The sequence below is a fragment of the Mesoplodon densirostris genome, chromosome 1 (assembly GCF_025265405.1).
Source record: "Mesoplodon densirostris isolate mMesDen1 chromosome 1, mMesDen1 primary haplotype, whole genome shotgun sequence".
Classification (NCBI taxonomy): Eukaryota; Metazoa; Chordata; class Mammalia; order Artiodactyla; family Ziphiidae; genus Mesoplodon; species Mesoplodon densirostris.
The window spans coordinates 35,992,630-36,016,744 of record NC_082661.1 but is presented as its reverse complement, the minus strand read 5'-3'; the positions used below and the strand labels follow the sequence as shown (position 1 = coordinate 36,016,744).

Genomic DNA, 24,115 nt, shown 5'->3' with positions numbered 1-24,115 from the left:
TTAAAATGTGTCCGAAGTACTAAAACTACCTTTTGAAAAGCACTCACATGAAAAAAAACTTTAACCCAAGGTAGTGTGTTTTCATGATGTTAGATTCAAAAACATTTTGAAAACAGAGAGCTAACACAAACTAAGTGAAGAAAAAATTGTTCTACTGCATTTCACTCAAGCCCATGGGAGACCATCACCTACAAATTATTTTTAGTAGTCTGAGCCTAAAAGGAAATGCAGTTCATGGCCTAACTTAATACTATAGAACAGATTTAGTTTGCTTTTGCTAAAGAAAAACAATACAGTCATAAACATCAACAACCACACCAAATCAAACCACAGCAACGAGAGATTATTTTCAGGGTCTTGAAAAGTTTATCCAGTTTTGCAAATGATCACTTCTCCTCCCCTATGAGCAACAGAATAACAGAATGACTGCCTTGATGAGCAAAAAGGGATACAACAGGTAAAAATCTCAGCTACAGTGATCATTTTCTAGTTTAAGTCTTAAAATCTTGGGAAGCTGTTTTCTTCTGGTTTCTGGAAAGCATGGCTGTATATCCATCCAGGGAAGCAGAAAGGAAGATGGCATTTCCTCAGCTCTGAGCACAGAGGAGGAACCCAGAGGGTTATTGAATGAATGAATGCAGAAAGTTTGGATGCAGGTCCGAAGAAGAGCCCTGAATTGAGAACCAGAACGCAAGAGTGCTAGAACTACAATCAATTAGGAGCTTTGGGGTACATCATGATCTCTAGTCTGTGCCTGAAATTCCTCCCTTTATACAAATGAAAGGATTGAGCTAGATTATTTATAACATCCCTTCCAATAGTATACTTTTTTTTTTTTAACTCACACATGAGGAGTAGGGGTGGAGGGCACAGATGTTATCAAATGCCACAGAGAAATATTTCATTTTTACAAGCCTTTAATGCACAAGTGTAGGGCTGGGTCCTGGTGATTCAGAGATGAATGTTATAACCTAGTCCCTGTTTTTAAGTAACTGGTAGAGGGAGACATAACCAATTAAAATAAGAGTATGACAGGTGTTTTAACAAAGGAATGTATACAATAAAAACTAAGTCACATCTATTTCTTAAAGAACATATATTTGTGTGTGTATAATAAATTTTTTTTTAAATCACGTTCTGTAAAATCCTAGGTGCCTTGAATCTGGACCTGACATTTAACCAGGCATGAGGCTTGTCTTAGTTATTCTCGATGTCTTCAGTATTCCCATTGGTAAAATGGGATCTTACCTGTGAGGATTAGGGTGAACTTACTTACGTATTCCTTTTCTTCACACTATGTTTGACAAAAGCATGTGCTCAACATTCCTTTCTTTACTGCTGCCCCCCAACTCCTTTCTACCTCCACCCCATTTTTTTTCCTTTTTAACTAACACTCAGCAGTTACCTATCTCTACTGATGGATAAGAAAGAGACATGGAATATTTTCTTTGGTTCAACATTTTGGTCTCTATATAACTGAAGAAGGTCTTTTCTTTGGCCTTTAGGGTCTCGCTGCTGATGATTTGTTTTGCTTTGGGTTCATGTTATCAGTGGAAACTCCAATTACTTATGGAGTAAAGCTGAATTTCCAGAAATGCAAGTTTGTACCCGTAAGAATGAGTATCACATTCTTTGTCCAAAGAAAAAGCCAGAGGTAAAAAAGTGTGCTGATGAGTAGTCAAAATGACAGCCTATTTCTGGCACTGACAATCCCAGAATGTGTCTAAGCGCCTTCTATCATACATATCCACACTTCTAACTAGAACCCTGCAGATGTGGGACTATTTCCAAAAAGGCTGATGAGGTGAAGGAACTATAAAAAAAAGGCTGTTTGGAACTATAAAAAAAACTATAGTTTTTTATAAAACTCTAAAAAAATCTGGCTGATTTTAGTACCTTTCCAGCCAGGACAGTTTATTTTTTTCATTTAACTCTTGATATTATCCTTCAAGGTGGGTAATAACATACTCCTTTTACACAAGGAAGGTAAGGTTCAGAGAAGATTCAAACGTGGATCTGACCTCCAAGCCAATATCTAAGGAGTATAAAAATCTGTCCAAAGAAGTTAATCCAATCCATATGGGACAGTAAATGAAAGCCCTATAGAAGCATAGCATTGCATCTAATTACCAATGAAATAACCTTCCTGGCAAGATGGTAGTGAGTTCCTGTCAGAAGACTATCAGATATTAGAATGACTACCTGTCAGGAAAATTGCAGGGGGTATTTGGGGGGGATTCATGTAATTGAAGTGGTTCCCAAACCTGTCAGACTGTTAAAATCACATGTAGAATGGTTAAAATGCAGGTTCCTGGGCTCTGGCTAAAACCAACTTAATTGTAATTTTAAAAGAAATTAATGTCCTGGTGATCCTTATGACTGACTAGATTCGAGAGCCACTGGACTGGATGATTCTTCAAGTTAAGCCTTTACATTCGTGAATCTGATCACAAAAATGGGACAGTAAAGTGACGGCAGAGACTAGCAGCAAGAAATAAACAAGCCCGGCCACTTTGCCAAGGGTCAGCTTTGCAGTCTCCCAATTGATCGTGGGTGAGAGAAGCAGGTGGTGGCCTAGTTGTTAAAAGCACAAACTTTGAAATCAGACATCTAATGTTCAAATTCTGGCTCTGCCACTTGCTGGCATGTCACTCTGAACAAGTTTCTAAGCCTTGATTATCTACATTTATAAAATGGGGGTGATAATAATCCTCTTTTTATGGTTGTTTTCAGTGCTATAGGACACACATACAACAAGGCATCTGTACTGCGGTGGCTCCTGGAATATTAGGGAAAACACAAGGAGACTTCTGTGATGCTACTTCCGAGTGCTGGAACATAGATTTTAGAACCTAGAGGTGCATGGATGCTAACCCAACAGGGTTCACTAGTGCTCAACAGATGAAACATGTGAAATGCACAACAGAATTTGCACAGGCTTCTTAACTGAACAAAGTTCAATAACTACCGAGAGACTTATTTTCTCACTAAAATTAATTCTATCTACGCTTCATCAATTTATATTTGCATATGATTCATCCTTCTTAGTTTTGTAAGTAGTAAATATTGCTGAAATAACTGATTAATTGGAAAGAAAAAACAAAAAAGACAGAAAAACTAAAACATCTGCAGTGAAATTCAACAGAAATCATGCATAGAGAAAACAAGACTGCAATTTATCATTTAACAGCAAAGGTTACAAGTGGCAAATAATCATTTAAAGTCTTCCTTTTTCATAAGTTTTGTTTCCAGGTATAGGGAATAACAAATAAGGAAAACATCTTTTTAAGTGCATTTTGAACAAGCAAGCACATTAGGAAGTATTAGAACATGTATAAATAATGATGCCTATTATTGACTCTTTTCTCTGGAGATAACGAAGGACAGATGTCATCAGTTAGATGTACATAGAGGCAGCCACCCCCACTATACAGTTCATTAGGCCTGCTTTCCTTCTTCCCCTAGCTTGACTTAATATTTATAAATTTATCAAGTACTTAATATGTGCCTGGTGCTGTTAAGAATGCTAAACGTATTCCCTCACAACTCTACGAGGTAGGTAACTTTTATCCCCATTTTATAAATTAAGCAATTAAATCTTGAAGAGATAAGTAACTGGCTCAAGGTTACAAGGCTAGTAAGAGGCAGAGCCAGGGCTCAGCTAAATCCAGACTGTGCTCTTAATCACTCCCAGGGTACTGCTTCCTTGACTTCCTCCTACTCCCTTCACCAGTGTACTGCTTCCTTGACTTCCTCCTACTCCCTTCACCTTAAATGCTTTTCACAAACACCCACTTCAGCCTAATACTGACACAATCAGAGACAGGACTCTTTTATCCTACCCTTCCACACAGGCAACCTAACCCTCACTTGCCCTTGGTCAATGACCCTTGTTCTACTGACAACCAGTTAAATTCAAGTAGCAGCTTGATCTACCCTCCAGGACAGCCCCAGGCCTGCCTCCACCAGCCCTACTCCATTCACCTGCCTTTTTTCTTGGGAGAGAAATACAGGACCCTTTTCTACCCTTTCTGGCTTATCCCCAGACATTTCCTCTCCTAGAGATATAAGGTCAAAGCTGCAAGGGGCCAAGACATCTGGAAAAAAAAGCAGCTCTGGAACCAAATGATAAAATTAATCATGGTTATATAACTGCTCAAAGTCACAAAGCTGGTCAGAAATCAGGATGTGAACCCAGGTCTGTGACTTTCAAGTCCACATCAGTAATGCTCCAATGCTCTACACTGATCAGTTGCCATGTGTCCCATGAACAATGGGAGCTTGGCTGGGAACAAAGGGGCACAGACAAGATCAAAAGTCAAAAGGATAGATGTTTGAAAGGGTTATTAGCAAAGGATAAATGGGGTTGTGAAATGATACAGAAAAAAAAAGGGGAGGAATTCCTGAAGGAAGGTTTTTCTATTTATCATATGGCTTCAATATATGTACATATGGATGAAACATTTCAAAGTTAAGTGTATTCAACCCATAAAAGAGAATTAACCCACAAAACTAGCCATTCTGGAATTTCTACCCTACTGCTTTTATTTTCTAATTAGTTTACATTATTTGAAACTATCTCAGTTCCCCACCTACACTATAAACATTGTTTAAGGGTAATGAATATTCTTTATTTTTAAATGGATATTTGATTACATAATTAAAATATGAACGTATTCTTCTCAAACAAACACACACACACACAACGAATATTACAGAAAAAGCAGAAGTCTCCAATCCTCCTGCCTTCTTGCACTCTCTTCAGACCACTATATACATTTGACACATATTCTTTCAGAGGTTAAAATATATATATATACACACACACACACACACACACACACACACAAATATATGGACACAGACACACATATACATAGAAAATATATATTGTTTTATGTTTTTTCCTAAATGTAAAAATATGCATATTGTTCTGCAACTTGCTTTCTTTGACCAATATTGCGCTTCTGAGGTAGGTCCCTTTTAATATATGTTCTTCCCTCTCCCCCACCCAACTATACACACATGCCTCCTACAGGGTAAATGCATAGTGAGTATGTTAAAAGAACCAACTAATCGGGCTTCCCTGGTGGCGCAGTGGTTGAGAGTCCGCCTGCTGATGCAGGGGACACGGGTTCATGCCCCGGTCCGGGAAAATCCCACATGCCGCAGAGCGGCTAGGCCCGTGAGCCATGGCCGCTGAGCCTGCGCGTCCGGAGCCTGTGCTGTGCAACAGGAGAGGCCACAACAGTGAGAGGTCTGCGTACCGCAAAAAACAAAACAAAACAAAAAAAACCAACCAAGTAATCATCTCAGTGTATATTCTATAAAATAATTTCTGATTTTGAGATTTCTTTCCTATCCCCCAATTTCCTCAAAAGTTCTGTTTTGCTCCTTTAATTGCATCTCTTCCATGCGTGGTCTATTTTAGCACAATCCCTGGTTTCTATGAAGGACACCACTACTAATGAAACATAAGGATCTATAGAACCTGCCAGCCCTGAGTAAAATTCAGAGGCAATATATCCAAAAGATCAACATGTAGTGAGTTCAAGCTCAGAATATGCTTAAGAGTACCAGGAAGAACAGACAAAACATTTAATAACAAATACTAGATAGGGGCAGGAAACAGTTAGATGACTAGTAATATAAAATTTCTATGTATCACAAAGAAGTCTAGGAATTTATAGTTTTAAACCAATTACTGCTGTTATTTGTCAGAACCTATCAAAAGCATGAGGTTCCTGTATCAAACTGAACTTCACTATAGTACCGAGCAGCTTGACAAACATTTGCCTGAAGATTAAAACCTTTCCCAAATAAAAGAAAATCAATGTCGCTAACCTATGGGGAAGAGAAAAAAAAACTTTTCAAATAAAGATTTTCATCCCATCTTCAGTAGGTAGCAAGTCCTTCAGTCAGCGGTAAACTTTAACCATCCCAAATGAGACTATCATATTTGTAGCTCTCTGGAAAACGTGATTGTAGACTCTCCTTCAGTCCCTCAATAGCAAGCAAATGCTCCTTATAGCCAACCTGAAGTCCTTACAAAGTTCAACTCTCTCTTGCTTTTCTGTCTTCAGAAAAAAAAAAAAAATTGATCAGCACCTGCTATGAATTTTAATATTTTTAACATTATTGTTAAACCCAGTCTTCCATGAAAGAAATTCTCAAGAATTTAGAGGATATAGCCGTACACAAAGAAATCCTGACTCTCATCTTTTTCTTCATGAGAATGACTTCCAATCACTTTAAACTTTTTATCAGATCATATTTTTCCTTGCTGTATAACAGCAAACGAAGCTAAGGTTCTTGAGAAGTTTTTAAGAAAGCAAAAATTGGGGCTTCCCTGGCGGCGCAGTGGTTGAGAGTCCGCCTGCCGATGCAGGGGACACGGGTTTGTGCCCCGGTCCGGGAAGATCCCACATGCCGTGGAGCGGCTGGGCCCGTGAGCCATGGCCGCTGAACCTGCGCGTCCGGAGCCTGTGCTCCGCAACGGGAGAGGCCACAACAGTGAGAGGCCCGCGTACCACAAAAAAAAAAAAAAGCAGAAAATAGTTTGACCTGCTCTGACAGATGCTCAAAAATTAGATGAGCAGGACAACTTGAAACGCGACCCAGCAATTTCATAGTCACTTCCCGCTCCATGCCACCTCCAACCTTCCTTCACAGCTCTTCTCAATCGTTTGCCACACAGGTCTGATAAGAGGCCCAGTTTATCAAACATAGGGAAACATGGCTCTTGGAATCTTATTCACCTGAAATGACCTTCATACTGAGGCCAGATCTAGCTGGGTGAATGCTGAAGGGGTCAACTGGACAAGAAGTACAAATGCTTATTGCTACCAGTTCTGACTGTGGTAAAACACTTCAGAGCTAAGTACACATGCACTTTTTTTTTTTTACATTTATTATTTATTTATTTATTGTGGCACGCAGGCTCCAGGGCGTGTGGGCTCTATAGTTGTGTCACGCGGGTTCCAGAGCACCTGAGCTCTGTAGTTGTGGCACGTGGTTTCTCTAGTTGAGGCGCATGGGCTTAGTTGCCCTGCAGCATGTGGGATCTTAGTTACCTGACCAGGCATCGAACCTGCATCCCCTGCACTGGAAGGCAGATTCTTTACCACTGGACCACCAGGGAAGTCCCCATATGCACTTTTGTTTGTTTGTTTGTTTATATAATTTATTTTATTTATTTATTTTTGGCTGCGGTGGGTCTTTGTTGCTGTGCGTGGGCTTCCTCTAGTTGTGGCAAGCAGGGGCTACTCTTCATTGCAGTGTGCAGGCTTCTCATTGCGGTGGCTTCTTTTGTTGCAGAGCACAGGTTCTAGGCACACGGGCTTCAGCAGTTGTGGCACGTGGACTCAGTAGTGGCTCACAGGCTCTAGAGTGTAGGCTCAGTAGTTGTGGCGCATGGGCTTGGTTGCTCCATGGCATGTGGGATCTTCCCGGACCAGGGCTTGAACCCGTGTCCCCTGCATTGGCAGGTGGATTCTTAACCACTGCGTCACCAGGGAAGCCCCCCCCATATACACCTTTAAAAGGAGTGATTATAGAGTTTAGCAGTGTGTGAGGTAAAAGGCAGAAAGCCAGACCTAGGATGGACACAGAAAGGGAAAACAGTAACTACAGGGGTCAAAAGAGCAGGTTCCAAGGACTACAAAAAATTAAAGTTCCCCTTTCCCTGTTTATTGTGCATATGTGACCAGCTGGTGTTGCCCCCAAACTGTTAGGCATCAGAATATTATCCCAAGTAGCTTATTAGGTCCTGATTATTAGACATGATAACGTAGGAAGAGCTTGACCTTCACGACCAAAACCTATCTTAGAACATTATGCAAAGGTACATAGGGTTCCTCATATTGTTTTCTTTTTACTGATCATAAATGTCAAAATCCTTCCACAAAACTGCCCACTTCTAGGTATAGTTGGACTCTACTGGTGATCTCCTCCCCAATATCTTAACCCCAGATAGTTAGCAATGATGCCTGACATCCTCAATAAACTGTAACTTCCATGGGAGCAGAGATATATCTTATTTCTCCGTATTTCCATCACCCAGTAGAGGGCCTGGCATATAACAGGCATTCAGTAAATGCTTGCTTTGCATTTAAACCATCCTCCTGATGGTTCCATACTGTAAGATTTTCATTTAAAACTAACAAAGAGGGCTTCCCTGGTGGAGCAGTGGTTGAGAGTCCACCTGCCGATGCAGGGGACACGGGTTCGTGCCCCGGTCCAGGAAGACCCCAGATGCAACGGAGCGGCTAGGCCCGTGAGTCATGGCCGCTGAGCCTGCGCATCCGGAGCCTGTGCTCCACAGGGGAGAGGCCACAACAGTAAGAGGCCCGCGTACCACACACACACAAAAAAAAACTAACAAAGAACTGCACACCTTTTAGAATGGCTAAAATCCCAAACAAAAGAAAACAAAAAACCCTGACAATTTCAAATGCTGACTAGGATGTGGAACAACCAGAACTCTCATAAATTGCTAGTGGAAATGCAAAATGGTACTGCCACTTTGGAAAAACAATTTGGGAGTTAATTATAAAGTTAAACATACACTTAACAATACAACCTAGCAACCTCACTCCTAAGAACTTACCTAAGGTAAATAAAAACACATGTCCATACAAAAACCTCTGCACAAATGTTTATAAAAACTTCATAAAACAACTTTATTTATCTTTTTCAAAATCTGGAAACTACGTAAATGCCCATCAACTGGTGACCAGATAAAACAAATTGTGGTACATCCATAGGATTGAATATTATTCAGCAATAAAAAAATGAACTACTGATATGCTATAACATGAATGAACCTTAAAAATACTATGGTAAGTGAAAGAAGCCAGTCACAAAGAATCACATGTTGTATAATTCCAATTACATGAGATGTCCAAAATAGGCAAATTATCCAGAGACAGAAAGTAGATTGATCATAGCCTAGGGCTAGGAAAGTCAAGAGGGAAATGGGGAGTGAAACCTAATGGGTACAGGTTTCTTTTGGGGATGAGGAAAATGTTCTAAAATTAGATAGTAATGACTGACACACACTTTGTAAATATACTAAAAGCCACCGCATTGTATACTTTAAAAGGGTGAATGAATTTCATGGTATATGCATTATACCTCAATAAAGCTATTATTTAAAGAAAGAAAAAAGCTTTCCTAATGTTTTAATAGGAACTATGATTCTACCTACAAATCATTTACTTTAGTTACAGGACATGAGACCTAATAACTTTCTTGAGCTATAATTGAAGGAAGGCAAAGTCTTGACTCCAGCTGTTCCATTCAGGAGCCACTGAAGGATCCAGGTAATTAAACCTAAACCACATAGTAGTAAAGTTCAAAAGGCAACCGTACGGCCAGTAAATAACTGGCAAATAACTAATGCCATCCATTGTCACAATATGTATCATTTATATTTCTAAGGATGTCTGTAATATTCCTCCAGAGACCTACAAGCAGTTATTAGCTATATTAACCACAAACAGCATCTTTTCATGTCATCTATTGTTTCTGATGAGTTTTTTTTAATCCCAGAGATTCCTGTCTTATAGTGATGTACTCTGTCCTTCAGAGACTCAGATCATCCCATTTATAACCTTTTAAGAATGATATGCTCCAGGGACTTCCCTGGTGGTCCAGTGGTTAAGAATCCACCTTCCGATGCAGGGGATGCGGGTTTGATCCCTGGTCAGGAAACTAAGATCCCACATGCTGCGGGGCAACTAAGCCCCATGCGCCACAACTACTGAGCCTGCATGCCTTAAACTACAGAGCCCACACACTCTGGAGCCCGCGCACCACAAGAGAGAAGCCCATGCGCCACAATGAAAGATCCCACGTGCTGCAACGAAGATCCCGCAACTAAGACCCAACGCAGCCAAAAATAAAACTAAAACTTAAAATAAAAAGCTTAAAAAAAGAGAATGATATGCTCCAGCATCTACCTAAAGGCAGTACTAGACTATAAAAGATAGCTATATCCATAAACACCAAAGTATGCCCTGCTGCTATTCATTTCAACTGTTGTTTGGTTTCAATGGTTAGGTGAGGCAACACAGCAGAATTCGCAGATTCACCAGAATCTGACAGGGGCTGCAATGTGAACACTTCTGCTGTAGCCCTGTTATCCTTTGATCCCTGTATTTAAAAACTGATCAGCAAAACACAGCTGCTTTTATGCAAATAGTCCTATGGCAATGAAAGCAATAAAGTAACAACTCTGCCAGTTTGGGCTAGCACCTGTTTAGGGTTCTTCCCACTTCAGAAACCAACAGATGATGCCGTGCCCAGCATATACACAGATTAAGAGCTATGGAATATAGCTTTTCACTGTCACTCCCTGGCCACCACTGGAGAGGTCACCAATGTGCTGTGTGTTTATTTTCTAAGCAAGGAACATGGTGAGTACCAAAAAAATTCACTCCACGTTGATGGACTGGAACCAGAAGAAGAGAAGTATTATTTTTTTCTCAGTTTCCAAACCCCTCTCTTCTAATGGAAGAAGGGAAAACAAACAAAAAACAAACCACATAAAAACCCTGCTTTGTATATTTTACCACAATAAAAAAAAATCATCAACAAATAAAATATTTACACAGAACCAGAACATTTAAGGCTACCATGCATAAGGTAACAATAAATTATATTATTAAGCTATATATTAATCTTTTCTATTATCTTCACTATATTAAAAAACAAAATAATTGTTGAATTCCCTAAATTATATAAAGCAATCTCAAAAAAGTTATTGCTAAGACCATATCTATGTCATGTTATGTTGTTATGTTTTGCTGTTTTTTCTCTATTTCAGTATGCATTTAAAGAATTCTAATACAAAATACTGGAGGGGAAAAAAAACAAACTCTGCTTCTCAAGTTTATTGTACAATCTCATCCGATTCCAGATGAGACCAATAATAAAAACAGACTGAGTAACCAAACAAATATAATAGGATAGTATGGTCAAAAGCCCTGTCTTAACCATTTTTAAAGCTTTATTCTTTCTGAATTTGAACAGGCTTACTCCCCCTTTATGCCCAACTGTCTCTGACAAAAGTTAATGCTGGTTTATAAAAATAGCTACCAATCTGCCTCTGGAGAGAGGGAAACGGATGGGTATACTGTTTTTCATAATAAGCCTTGTAGAATTTATTCGGTCATAGCTACCATATAACAGATAATTAATATATGCCAGACTCTGTGCTGAGTACTTTATGTGCATTATTTTATTTAATCTTTACAACTGTCCTATGAGATAGATATTATAGTCTCTATTTTACAGATGAGGAAGCTAAATCTTAAATTCAGTTCTTAATACAAATCAGGTAATCCTTGAAGAAGGCTAACCACACACAAATCATTTGTTATATAAGAATTCAGGAAGAAAAGAACATCTATAAACCCTTAGCCTAATCTTCCATTTAAATATTACCACATTTAAGGTGAACACGTTAAAGTACCTAAAATGCCAAGCATCTACATTTATTAAAATACTTGGTATTTGGAAGGTTAAAAGAATTTAGTTCAAAATGAAGCCTGTAACATTCTAGTCACGCTACTTTAAGGTACTTTAGAGATTATACAGTAAAATGCAATAATTTAGATTAAGGGAAGTTCAATCAGAATTTCTAAAGTATCTACATCACAGAATATTTCTTAGAAGAACAGCTTTCTTTATCACTTTCAAATGTTAGTGCTAACAAGATTTTGCCAAGTGTGCTGAGGGCTGTTTTACTCTTTCTTCATTTTTTCCACATATATTTATTGAAAACTTTAATATGCCAAGCATTAAAGATTAAAAGATTAAGTGAGGCATACATAGTCTGTCCATAAGCCAACTGTCTAGTTTACAGATAATTACTATATAATGAAGTAAATGCAGTGACAGAGCTATGCGCTTGGAATTATGGGAGCACAAATGACAGAGAGATCAAATATGCTTCCAGAAAAGGAAGGCCAGAGGCAAAGAGACTTGCACAAACACCTGGGTCCAACTTCCTCAAGAAATTTGGAAGGACCCTAGAAGAAATTCTTCAAAGGAAATATATGCTATAGGCTATAAATAGATAAGACTTGTTCGTAAATACTATTAACATTAACGATGTAGCTTAGGAAACCATTTCTCCAGGACCGTATCAGGTTAATTCGTGTGTGAATGTGCCCAATTTCAGAATAATATTCTACCACAAAAGAGTCCAACTTTATTTTAAAGCCTTTTTTTTTGTGGCCTTAAATCTTTTCCCTGATAATCAAATTTGGGGATCTGGAGGGGAATGTTACCATTATCTGTTAAGTTAGATCTGCAAATATTCATTCTCTAGCATACTAAGACAACAAATAATCTGATTTCCTCTTATTACCTTTTATTTATAGAGTACTTTACATCTCCGAAAGCATTTTCATAAACCTTTGCTCATCTGAACCTCATTAGGGTGTTTTGGGTTTTTTTGGGGGGGCTGCGTTGGGTCTTCGTTGCTGCACACAGGCTTCCTTTAGTTGCGTCGAGTGGGGGCTACTCTTCGTTGCGGTGCGTGGGCTTCTCATTGTGGTGGCTTCTCTTGTTGCAGAGCACGGGCTCTAGGCACGCGGGCTTCAGTAGTTGTGGCACACGGGCTCTAGAGAGCAGGCTCAGTAGTTGTGGCACACGGGCTTAGTTGCTCCGTGGCATGTGGGATTGCCCCGGACCAGGGCTGGAACCCGTGTCCCCTGCATTGGCAGGCAGATTCTTAACCACTGCACCACCAGGGAAGCCCTAGGGTGTTCTTTTGAGCCTTACTTAGCATGCCCTATTCCACCTGAACATATCCCAGAACCTTTCTCTTCTTATTAAACCAGCAACAGGGCTAACAAAAACTCCTGTAATTAAATAATAGCAGAACTGATTGATACTGGCTATGTGCCCAGTACAGTTTTAAACACTTTACATGTTTCATCTCATTTCTTCCTCATAAGAGTCTGTGGTGGTAAATACTATTATTATCTCATTTTAGGAAAAAACTGAGGCAAAAAGATAACAAACAGAAAGTATCTGAGATAGGAGTCAAACCCAGGCAATTCTGGGCCTTAAAACCATTGTGCTCTTCTGCATCAAGGTGGATAATCATTCCTAGTTAATAATTCTCATTTCTGTTAATATCTAACCATTATTTTTCTACCATTCTTGGTGTGGGGGGGTGTGTATGAAAAAGAGTTGTATGTTAACTTTTTATTGATATATTATTGTTTCTTATTCATTAAGCTGAACCCCATAGGAACAAGGGGAAAGCAAAAACATGAATAATTATAAAGTAGTTTTTTTTTCTGTCTGTAATTTTAAATCTCTCTCCCACATCTAATAGAGGGCTGAAAAAAACCTCATTTTACTTCAATTTGTGTTTCAAACACTATTTTGAGGAAACTGTTTACTTAAGTGAAAAAAATTCACTTAATTTGCTTTTGAAAAATAATTGAAGTAGGACCTCCTTTTAAGGTATAGCTATTTGGAGGTTCTTAAACTGACTCAATTTACAAAAATTAATTTTATTCCCAAAATCTTGTGGGAATTTTACTTCATAAAAAGTGAGGTATCGATGTAAAAAAATTTACATATAGACATAAATATATAACCATAAATACATATTTATGTATGAGAACATATATATTATTCTTTCCATAAACCTTTACTGTCACTAGAATATGTCATGGCTTCTGGAGACAGAAAAAAGAGCAAGCAAGTGGACTGGCTATGTTTTGATTATCCTCATTCAATGAGACTGTGGGGCATAAACAATATTCCAAAAGCAAACACTCAAAAGAGGGATTTCAAGGCACAATTTGAGAGCGGAAAAAGGAGAGAAAATCCAAGAAGAAATAAAAAGGAAAAAGCAGATAGAACTCACTATTCTTACAATGGTATACACAAGATAATCAATCTTGGGAATTCCCTGGCAATCCAGTGGTTAGGACTCAGTGCTTTCACTGCCAAGGTCTAGGTTCAATCCCTGATCAGGGAATTAAGATCCCACAAGCCATGCAGTGCAGCCAAAAAAAAAAAAAAAAGTCTTTTCACAGGGATGACCAGTGGTAGCCAGAATAACACTGCTGCTCTGAAGTTGGACAGAAGTAAAAATTCGTAAATCACAGCACATTGATAAGCACTCACATTTCAAAAGAAATGGACAAGCTACTTAACCTCCCTGTGAATCAGCTTCCTCATATGAAAAATGGTGATAACACTAATACCCACCTTACACGGATGCTATGAAGATACTTGCATAGCACATAGTAGGTTATGCAGCATAACGTAGCACCAAGTAAGTGTGAAATAAATAAACTAAACTAATGAATACCATTCGTCCCTGTCATCACACAGGGAAGTGAAGGTGGTGATATACCACAGTATGGAAGTTCTGAATGAACCTCAATTTCTTGTTCATGAATTAATGATGAAGTAAAAGTAAGGCATGACTTACAAGTTGCAAACTACGGAATTATGAAAGAGGCAAGTGGCAAATAAATTGCATTCAAGTGGAACTGAATGCACATGAAAAATCTACAGGAATTATTTTGAAATAATAGAAGACAGGAAAGTTGTTGGAGAACAAAAGAAATGAGGGAAAATATTATATATATGTACCCACACACACCTCTCCCCTCACACATAGACTTTAAGGAGTAATACCTAAACTACTGAACAATCTATAGTCACTTGGAAAAACTGTAGGTATGAACAAAACTTCAATAGATATACAATGCTTTTAAAAATACTTTTCATTTCAATAATTTTATGATTTTGTTGACAACTCATCTACCCTTTATAAAAACAATTTCATTCAAACTGTAAACATAAGAGAGGGGGCACTTCCCTGGTGGTGCAGTGGTTAAGAATCTGCCTGCCAATGCAGGGGACATGGGTTCAAGCCCTGGTCCAAGAAGATCCCACATGCCAAAGAGCAACTACACCCGTGCGCCAAAACTACTGAGCCTGCACTCCAGAGCCTGCAAGCCACAACTACTAAGCCCGTGTGCCACAACTACTGAAGCCCGCGCACCTAGAGCCCGTGCTCCGCAGCAAGAGAAGCCACCGCAATGAGAAGCCCACACGTCACAAAAAAGAGTAGCGCCTGCTCACCACAATTAGATAAAGCCTGCATGCAGCGATGAAGACCCAATGCAGCCAAAAATTAATTAATTAATTAAAAACAAAAAAAACATAAAAGAGGGCAGACAGCAAAAGCAAGAAGAACTACAAATCTTCAGCCTGTGGAAGGAAAACCACATTCACAGAAAGACAGACAAAATGAAAAGGCAGAGGACTTTGTACCAGATGAAGGAACAAGATAAAACCCCAGAAAAACTAGAAGAAGTGGAGATAGGCAACCTTCCAAAAAAAAATTCAGCATAATGATAGTGAAGATGATCCAGGACCTCAGAAAAAGAATGGAGGCAAAGATCAAGAAGATGCAAGAAATGTTTAATAAAGACCTAAAAGAATTAAAGAACAAACACCTAGAAGAATTAAAGAACAAACAAACAGAGATGAACAATACAATAAATGCAATGAAAAATACACTAGAAGGAATCCATAGCAGAATAACTGAGGCAGAAGAACAGGCAAGTGACCTGGAAGACAGAATGGTGGAATTCACTGCTGCAGAACAGAATAAAGAAAAAAGAATGAAAAGAAGTGAAGACAGCCAAAGAGAGCTCTGGGACAACATTAAACACAACAACATTCACATTACAGGGGTCCCAGAAGGAGAAGAGAGAGAGAGAGAAAGGACTCGAGAAAATATTTGAAGAGATTATAGTCAAAAAGTTTCCTAACATGGGAAAGGAAATAGCCACCTAAGTCCAGGAAGCACAGAGAGTCCCAGGCAGGATAAACCCAAGGAGAAACACGCCAACACACACAGTAATCAAACTGGCAAAAATTAAAGACAAAGAAAAATTATTGAAAGCAACAAGGGAAAAACGACAAATAAAATACAAGGGAACTCCCATAAGGTTAACAGCTGATTTCTCAGCAGAAACTCTACAAGCCAGAAGGGACTGGCACGATATAGTTAAAGTGATGAAAGGGAAGAAACTACAACCAAGATTACTGTACCCAGCAAAGATCTCATTCAGATTCAACGGAGAAATTAAAAGCTTTACAGACAAGCAAAAACTAAGAGAATTCAGCACCACCAAACCAGCTCTACAACAAATGCTAAAGGAACTTCTCTAAGTGGGAAACACAAGAGAAGAAAAGCACCTACAAAAACAAACCCATAACAATTAAGAAAATGGTAACAGGAACATACATACCAATAATTACCTTAAATGTGAATAGATTAAATGTTCCAACCAAAAGACACAGGCTCCCTGAATGGATATAAAAACAAAACCCATATATATGCTGTCTACAAGAGACCCACTTCAGACCTGGGGACACATACAGACTGAAAGTGAGGGGGTGGAAAAAGATATTCCATGCAAATGGAAATCAAAAGAAAGCTGGAGGGCTTCCCTGTTGGTGCAGTGGTTGAGAGTCCGCCTGCCAATGCAGGAGACGTGGGTTCATGCCCTGGTCTGGGAAGATTCCACATGCCACGGAGCGGCTAGGCCCGTGAGCCATGGCCGCTGAGCCTGCGCGTCCGGAGCCTGTGCTCCGCAACGGGAGAGGCCACAACAGTGAGAGGCCTGCGTACCGCAAAAAAAATAAAAAGAAAAAACAGCTGGAGTAACAATACTCATATCAGATAAAATAGACTTTAAAATAAAGAATGTTACAAGAGACAAGGAAGGACACTACATAATGATCAAAGGATTAATCCAAGATGATACAACAATTATAAATATATATACACCGAACACAGGAGCACCTCAATACAAGGCAACTGCTAACAGCTATAAAAGAGGAAATTGACAGTAACACAATAATAGTGGGGGACTTTAACACCTCACTTACACCAATGGACAGATCATCCAAAATGAAAATAAATAAGGAAACAGAAGCTTTAACTGACACGATAGACCAGATAGATTTAATTGATATTTATAGGACATTCCATCCAAAAACAGCAGATTACACTCTCTTCTCAAGTGCGCACAGAACATTCTCCAGGATAGATCACATCTTGGGTCACAAATCAAGCCTCAGTAAATTTAAGAAAATTGAAATCATATCAAGCATCTTTTCTGACCACAACGCTATGAGATTAGAAATCAATTACAGGGGAAAAAATGTAAAAAACACAAACACATGGAGGCTAAACAATATGTTACTAAATAACCAAGAGATCACTGAAGAAATCAAAGAGGAAATCAAAAATACCTAGAGACAAATGATAACGAAAACACAACAATCCAAAACCTATGGGATGCAGCAAAAGCAGTTCTAAGAGGGAAGTTTATAGCAATACAAGCCTACTCAAGAAACAAGAAAAATCTCAAATAAACAACCTAACCTTCCACCTAAAGGAACTAGAGAAAGAAGAACAAACAAAACCCAAAGTTAGTAGAAGGAAAAAATCATGAAGATCAGAGTAGAAATAAATGAGATAGAAACAAAGAAAACAATAGCAAAGATCAATAAAACTAAAAGCTGGTTCTTTGAGAAGGTAAATAAAATTGATAAACCTTTAGCCAGACTCATCAAGAAAAAGAGGAAGAGGACTCAAATCAATAAAATTAGAAATGAAAAAGGAGAAGTTACAATGGACACCGCAGAAATACAAAAAATCCTAAGAGACTACTACAAGCAACTCTATGCCAATAAAATGGACAACCTGGAAGAAATGGACAAATTCTTAGAAAGGCAGAACCTTCCAAGACTGAACCAGGAAGAAACAGAAAATATGAACAGACCAATCACAAGTAATGAAATTGAAACCGTGATTAAAAATCTTCCAACAAACAAAAGTCCAGGACCAGATGGCTTCATAGATGAATTCTATCAAACATTTAGAGAAGAGCTAACACCCATCCTTCTCAAACACTTCCAAAAAATTGCAGAGGAAGGAACACTCCCAAACTCATTCAATGAGGCCACCGTCACCCTGATACCAAAACCAGACAAAGATACTACAAAAAAAGAAAATTACAGATCAATATCACTGATGAACATAGATGCAAAAATCCTCAACAAAATACTAGCAAACAGAATCCAACAACACATTAAAAGGATCATACACCACGATCAAGTGGGATTTATCCCAGGGATGCAAGGATTCTTCAATATACACAAATCAATCAATGTGATACACCATATTAACAAACTGAAGAAGAAAAACCATATGATCATCTCGATAGATGCAGAAAAAGCTTTTGACAAAATTCAACACCCAATTATGATAAAAAAATCTCCAGAAAGTGGGCATAGAGGGAACTTACCTCAACATAATAAAGGCCATATACAACAAACCCACAGCAAACATCATTCTCAATGGTGAAAAACTGAAAGCATTTCCTCTAAGGTCAGGAACAAAACAAGGATGTCCACTCTCGCCACTATTATTCAACATAGTTTTGGAATTCCTAGCCATGGCAATGAGAGAAGAAAAAGAAATAAAAGGAATACAAATTGGAAAAGAAGAAGCAAAACTGTCACTGTTTACAGATGACATGATACTATACATAGAGAAACCTAAAGATGCCACCAGAAAAATACTAGAGCTAATCAATGAATTTGGTAAAGTTGTGGATACAAAATTAATGCACAGAAATCTCTTGCATTCTTATACACTAACAACTAAAGATCAGAAAGAAATTAAGGAAACAATCCCATTCACCATTGCAACAAAAAGAATAAAATACCTAAGAATAAACCTACCTAAGGAGGTAAAAAACCTGTACTCAGAAAACTATAAGACACTGATGAAAGAAATCAAAGATGACACAAACAGATGGAGAAATATACCATGTTCTTGGATTGGAAGAATCAATATTGTGAAAATGACTATACTACCCAAAGCAATCTACAGATTCAATGCAATCCCTATCAGATTACCAGTGGCAGTTTTTACAGAACTCGAACAAAAAATCTTAAAATTTGTATGGAGACACAAAAGACCCTGAATAGCTAAAGCAGTCTTGAGGGAAAGAAACGAGGCTGGAGGAATCAGACTCCCTGACTTCAGACTATACTACAAAGCTACAGTAATCAAGACAATATGGTACTGGCACAAAAACAGAAACACAGATCAATGGAACACGACAGAAAGCCCAGAGATAAAACCACGCACCTACGGTCAACTAATCTATGACAAAGGAGGCAAGGATATACAATGGAGAAAAGACAGTCTCTTCAATAGGTGGTGCTGGGAAAACTGGACAGCTACATGGAAAAGAATGAAATTAGAACACTCCCTAACACCATACACAAAAATAAACTCAAAATGGATCAGACACCTAAATGTAAGACCAGACACTATAAAACTCTTAGAGGGGGCCTCCCTGGTGGCGCAGTGGTTGAGAGTCCGCCTGCCGATGCAGGGGATACGGGTTCGTGCCCCGGTCTGGGAGGATCCCATATGCCGCGGAGCGGCTGGGCCCGTGAGCCATGGCCGCTGGGCCTGCGCGTCCGGAGCCTGTGCTCCGCAACGGGAGAGGCCACAACAGTGAGAGGCCCGCATACCGCAAAAAAGAAAAAAAAAAAAAAAAAAAACTCTTAGAGGAAAACATAGGAAGAACACTCTTTGACATAAATCACAGCAAGATTTTTTTTGACTCACCTCCTAGAGTAATGGAAATAAAAACAAAAATGAACAAATGGGACCTAATGAAACTTAAAAGCTTTTGCAAAGCAAAGGAAACTACAAACAAGATGAAAAGACAACCCTCAGAATGGGAGAAAGTATTTGCAAACGAATCAACTGACATAGGATTAATCTCCAGGATTAATCTCCAAAATATATAAACAGCTCATGCAGCTCAATATTAAAAAAACAAACAACCCAATCTCTATAAACAACAAATGCTGGAGAGGGTGTGGAAAAAAAGAGAACCCTCTTGCATTGTTGGTGGGCATGTAAACTGATACAGCCACTACGGAGAACAGTATGGAGGATCCTTAAAAAACTAAAAATAGAATTACCATATGACCCAGCAATCCCACTACTGGGCATATACCCAGAGAAAGCCATAATTCAAAAAGACACATGGACCTCAATGTTCACTGCAGCACTACTTACAATAGCCAGGTTATGGAACCAACCTAAATGTCCACTGACAGACAAATGGATAAGAAAGATGTGGTACATATATACATATATATATATAAAAAGGAACGAAATTAAGTCATTTGTAGAGATGTGGATGGACCTAGAGACTGTCATACAGAGTGAAGTAAGTCAGAAAGAGAAAAACAAATATCGTATATTAACACATATATGTGGAACCTAGAAAAATTGTACAGATGAACCAGTTTGCAGGGCAGAAATAGAGACACAGATGTAGAGAACAAACGTATGGACACCAAGGGGGAAAGTGGCGGGAGGGTGGGTGGTGGTGGGATGAACTGGGAGATTTTGATTGACATATATACACTAATATGTATAAAATAGATGACTAATAAGAACCTGCTGTATAAAAAATAAATTAAATAAAATTCAAAATGTAAATATAAAAGCTCAAAGATAATATCTAGGAATATCTTTAGTGATAACAAATGAGAATGAATGTAAAATGCTTTTGTCAACTGTAAAGAAAGCACCACATAAAATTAATAGAAACAGTGTCAGTACAATATATGCAAGATTTAGCCATTTCTGGGCAATATTTGTTATTGTTCAAAATACTCACTAGCTTTAGAAAATTTGATGAAACATTCTACCTACTGGAAGCAAAGGCTTAGCCTAGTAGACAGTCTGTCAAGCATACAAGAAAAACCTTACATTCTCCTTGTAAATTATATATTGATCTCTCTATATATATGTTGCTTTGATGATGGCATGCTAATGGAAAACCATAGATTTATGCATAAAAATGAGAAATGAAACAGAAACCACAAGTTATAAAACTATACTAGGACTTGCAGTACAGATATACTGTGCCAAATCATGACATAAAGCACAAACTATTTAAGACAAAACTGTTTTAAACATTAGTACATTCAGATCCATTTGTTCTAAGACAATATATCTGCACTGTCCAATATGGTAGCCTCTACCCACATGTGGCTATAGAGCAATTGAAATGTTGCTAGAACAAATTGAGATGTGTTGTAGGTGTAAAATACATCCTGGATTTCGAAGACATAGTATGAAAAGAACAATGTAAAATACCTCATTATTAATTTTTATATTGATCACAGGTTGAAATATTTTGGATATAGCAGATTAAAAACAATATATTATTAAAATTAATTTTACTGTTTCTTTTTAAACATGCCGCTAGAAAATTTTACATTATCCTTGCAGGATAATAGAAATAGACTGTGCTTTGCAGTCTATTTCTATTGGTCAGTGCAGCTACAGACAAATAGATTTAATGGTAACTCAGCTTGAATTCCTGTGTTCCAAAGTTAAGATCACTGACTATTCCAGCAACTAGACTAGTTTACAAAGTTAACCAATCCCTGCCCAAACTGTGCTAATTTCTGACCTAAAACCACCCTATGACTAACCTCAGCCTCCAAAATGTATTTATGTACGCTAACTTCCCCACTTTGAAGGCACTCCTGAGACTGTCAAGGTGGTGCTGGCTCAGCAAGTTCAGGAAACCCAGCTTTATATGATCAACAGGTTTCCCTGGTGGTCTTTGTACAGTGCTTTGACAAAGTCAGTGAATAAGAATTGTAAAATGCAATAAGTTGTATTGAGGAGGCATAACAAGAACGGTTAGAACAAAGTAATTATATATAGGTTGTTCTGTCTAGTGATTTAAATTACCTAAATTAAAATCCACACTTGCAGCAATCTACCTTATTTCGGAAAAGTGAAAGAGCAAATCATATGGGCACTAAGGTTCCTGCTATGACAGAGTAGGAGTATGTAACACTAAATTAGACAACAGGAATAATATATCAGTTTCACTGAGGTTTCTGAGTGTTACAAACAGGCTGAAAACATGATCTAAATTTTTAGACTTTTTAGAATCCTTATTGTTTTTGTGATTCGTACCCGAGTAGAAATGGATGGGGTTTTAAGAGAGACACAAAACAAATGTAGCCATCTTTACTACTTTCCTTTCAGTCTCAGGACTCGGTAGAATACCATTTTAAAGCGCAGGAGCCAGGGTAAACCCCCTAGTCTAGAGTTGATTATAATGTGGCAAGTTAGCTGAAGTCCACCAAGTTTTTCCAGTACAGACTGAATTACACCCTGCCATTTTGATTCCCTTCAATGGCAACATTTAAACTCCAGAATTACAGCCACCTAAATAGGCCATATTTATGTAAAGCTAAATACATCCTCAAATCACTAAACAGAAAACCATACATAAGACTCAATTTTCAACTTTTCACCATTGTACACATATTCATCTCAAGTAATACACACTTTCACTTACCCCAAAATAGTCACCCATCCCACCTAAGTTTATTTTAGTCATTTTCTTTCAACTTTGTTAGTGTTCTCCACGTCAGTAAGTTAAAAGACTTTCTTAATAGACATCAGATATACTATGACAACCTAACTATAGAACATCAGAATAAAAACCTTACCTTGAGAATCATTCATTTACGACAAAAACACATTACTTGATTTATCAATATGATGAACCACAATCAATTTTGCAACTTTGGCAGCTTTACTTTGATTTTCAGCAAGTTTCTTACGTATTTCTCTACCCTTGATGAACACTCAATCAAGTCCATATTAACAAAATTAAGAATGATTAAGAATGACCACTGACAAAACAGTATTCCAAAATCAAAGAGGCATTTTGACTTTTATATCATTAATACCACTTCACAACTAAATGGTCTATTCAAGATGTCTCTACAGGGCGCATGTATATATGTGTGCATACATATGTAAAAGGGAGAGATGTGTTTTAATACAAAGATTTCCAAGCAGAGACCCTGTTCTCCAGCCTGCCTTCAAATATACTACCCATAGTGAGCCAATATAAATCGCTGAACAGCTAAGACGACCCTTTTGTGAATTCCGTGGAGGAAGAGCAACAGAAGGTCTTACAGGGAACATTATAGCATAAAAAGACACTCTTGTTCACTGCCAGGGCCTGACCTTACATCAATTCTACATCCTCACTTTTAATTGCGTGCCTGCTGCTCATCTTTACTTGAATAGCCCTTCAGCAGCATAACACTCAACCTATTGTGGGGACAGGGATTCAAGAAGTCAAAATATCCCTATCAGTAGTTTAAGATGAAAATAGGCAACAGCAGTTTTGATTTCTTGAGCTTCAAATGATAAAATTCAGAGAGAAGGCAGAAAAATTCTGTAAGTGCCGAAGTGAGAAAGGGGAAAGACCGTCCTCTTCTCCTCTCCCTCAATCCTTTTAATGGATACGGACCTCCATGTAGAATGTGGGAAACACAGTGTCACCACATTTTAGCTGGGGCAAAGCCATGTAGGGAAAGAGAAAGATGGAAAATATATATATATATATATATATATATATATATATATATATATATATATATATATATATGTAGCCTTAAGTTGCTACTGTTTTAAGGATAACAGCCCAGAACAATCTTGTACTCTTTCCCATCCTCTACTCCCTCCATCAGCACTCCGACATATTCTCCTTTGTAAGGTTCCTCACAGATACACCTCCCTAGATTTGTGCTAAGCCCAAGATTACTATCATGCCTTCTCACCAGTCTCCTTGCCCCCAGGCTGCACTGTGGCAGGCACACACACTTCTCCGATCCACCTGCCTTGTCTTTCTAAACATATATTTTTATTGTGTCACTGCTCTGATCTTAGTTCTTCAGGGCTCTCCACTGTCTGGAGAACCCATATTCCTAAGCCAGACATTCAAGACTGTCACTATCATGATAAGTATCATCAGTATTAGTCTAATTCTCAGCTCCATTTTCCATCCTTGTTACCTTTATCTCACCTACTTCTAATCTAAGTTCTCTTATAGTGTAGAATGTACAAAGACATGTTAAATGCTTTTTAAAACCAAGTGGAATCTAGTAAATATTTATTTGTTTGTTTATT

The 24,115-nt window shown here is 38.2% G+C and overlaps 1 protein-coding gene across 3 annotated transcripts in view; it reads right to left on the bottom strand.

Annotated features, from left to right (window-relative positions):
- The window catches only part of CPEB3 (cytoplasmic polyadenylation element binding protein 3), a 180,263-nt gene that overhangs the window by 111,336 nt on the left and 44,812 nt on the right, over positions 1 to 24,115 (bottom strand). The gene's annotated exons all lie outside the window — the stretch shown is intronic.